The sequence below is a fragment of the Hemiscyllium ocellatum genome, chromosome 9 (assembly GCF_020745735.1).
Source record: "Hemiscyllium ocellatum isolate sHemOce1 chromosome 9, sHemOce1.pat.X.cur, whole genome shotgun sequence".
NCBI classification, from domain to species: Eukaryota; Metazoa; Chordata; class Chondrichthyes; order Orectolobiformes; family Hemiscylliidae; genus Hemiscyllium; species Hemiscyllium ocellatum.
Window position 1 is genome coordinate 100631428 of NC_083409.1, and position 2515 is coordinate 100633942.

Here is a 2515-nt window from a genome sequence, read left to right on the forward strand (position 1 = left end):
TTTTGGGTTATAAAACTGGACATTTTTGAATAGTTAGAGGGAGAACTGCCAAAAGACCAACCCATGTAGGCTGCTAGCTCAAGAGTTCTCTGTGAGGTACCAGTCTGATTAGATTAGATTACCTACAGTGTGGAAACAGGCCCTTCGGCCCAACAAGTCCACACCAACACTCCGAAGAGCAACTCATCCAGACCTATTCCCCTACACCTAATACTACGGGCAATTTAGCATGGCCAATTCACCTAAACTGCACATTTTTGGACTGTGGAAGGAAACTAGAACACCCGGCGGGGTCCCACACAGACACGGGGAAAACATGCAAACTCCACACAGATAGTTGCCTGAGGCAGGAATTGAACCCGGGTCTCTAGTGCTGTGAGGTGGCAGTGCTAACCACTGTACCAACATGCCGCCCAGTCTGGAAGGAGTTTGCACAGCAGAACATCGAAACCATAAGACCATAAGACATAGGAGTGGAAGTAAGGCCATTCGGCCCATCGAGTCCACTCCGCCATTCAATCATGGCTGATGGGTATTTCAACTCCACTTACCCGCATTCTCCCTGTAGCCCTTAATTCCTTGTGACATCCTCCTAAGTTGTTTGTGGAGTAGAGTTTACTGTTATTGTTGTTACATTGCAAGATTAGACCATAAGACTAACTGACCTAGGGAGAATATACAAAGGAGATTCGGCAAAGTTAACTGGTTTTGAAATGTGATGTTTTTCTCGTAAATCTTAATCAGGTTTTTTTATCGGACTAATATTGTAGAATGGGAGGTAAAAGATAGATTTAAGAGAAAGGAGCCATAAATAGTTGTTGGTTTTAATATTCTAGGTTGGACTTAAAGAATAAAGTTGTTAATTTTTACTTTAACTAGTGACCTCTGGGATAGTTCTTTGCCTCTCAATGTTTAAAGATTACAGCATGGGGTGAATCATTTCTGTGTTTCTGGTTTAAATTAGCAGAGGGGTTTACCCCATTTCGTAACAGATAAAAGACCAGCTCATGGACTTGAATTTAAAAATCCAAACAAATATTCCAGCATGGTCTGTCAGAAATGCTGTTTTTCAAATGTGACATTAAACAAAGTTTTGCCTGAGCTCTCGGGTGGATACAAAAGTACCAATTAAGAACAGCAAACAAGTCCTCAGTTGACACTGCAAAGAGAAAATCTGTGGACAAATTGACTTCCACATGACAACAAATGACTACACTTTGAAAATCTCAGAATCCCTAAATGCGGGAAGAGACCCTTCAGTCCAAAAAGTCCACTTTGACCTTCCAAAGTGTATCCTACCCAAATCCATTCCCCAATATTTACCCCTGACTAATCCACCTAGCCTATACATCCCTGAATACAATGAGAAATTTAGCATGGCCAATTCACCTAAGCTGGACATCTTTGGATTGTAGGAGGAAACCAGAGCACCCGGACAAACCCCATGCAGACAAGTGGAGAATGTGTACACTCCACATAGACAGTCACTTGAGCCTAGAATTGAACCTGGGTTCCTAGCACTGTGAGGCAGCAGTGCTAACCACTGTGCCACTCATTAAAGTCACCAATTGAACCATAGGTATGCGCTCTCATTAGAAAGAGGTGACTGATGGTGGTTTATCCTGAGGGTCACCATGACCCAGGGCAAGGGGAGAGGTTAAGAAAGAGAGACCTTTACGGCAACCTCAGCTGGTACAGGAACTGAGCCCAAGCTATAGTTGTTGGTTAGATCAGTTAGTTGAAGTTTAGAAGGATGGTGGGGGGGGGAAGAGACTGTTTGAAACATACAGAATACTGAACGGCCTTGGCACAGTAAATGTTGGGAATATGTTTTCATTGGTGGGAGACACTAGCACCCAAGGGCATGGCCTTAGAGTAAAAGGAAGACCTTTTAGAACTGAGGTGAGGAGAACATTCTTCAGCTAGGGGAGTGGTGAATCTATGGAATTCATTGCCACAAAAGGCTATTGAGTATATTTAAGACTGAGATGGATAGGTTCTTGAGGATCAAAGGTTACAGGCAGAATGGAATTGAGAGTATCAGCCATGATTGAATGGCCGAGCAGACTCGATGGGCTGAATGGCCTAATTTATGCTTCCACGTCTTATACATGGCTGGTTTACTTTGAAAAGTGCCACACTATCATGTACGGCATCATGAGATGTCGACAGCCATCGTGATTGACAGCTATCTAAAAGTGCCCTTTTTTTCCCTTAAAATGATATCGAGGATACCGTTGTGTTTTAAGGGTGGGACTGATGCAACGAGACCGATAAACTTGAACAAGCGAACTCACGGCTGAGTCCAAATCGCCCTTATACTGTCATGGAGATTGTGGGATGGGTATGTAGGCGGTATCGACAACCATTCTCCTGCCTCTCGTTTCGCCAACCACCACCAGGGACTCTTGGTACATCCGGCGCGCCGTCTCGGTGACTGACGTGTCATGTGACGCTGCGTGTTTATAAAAGGAGGCCTCACTGACTGCAGATTCTGACCCCCCCCCCCCCCTCC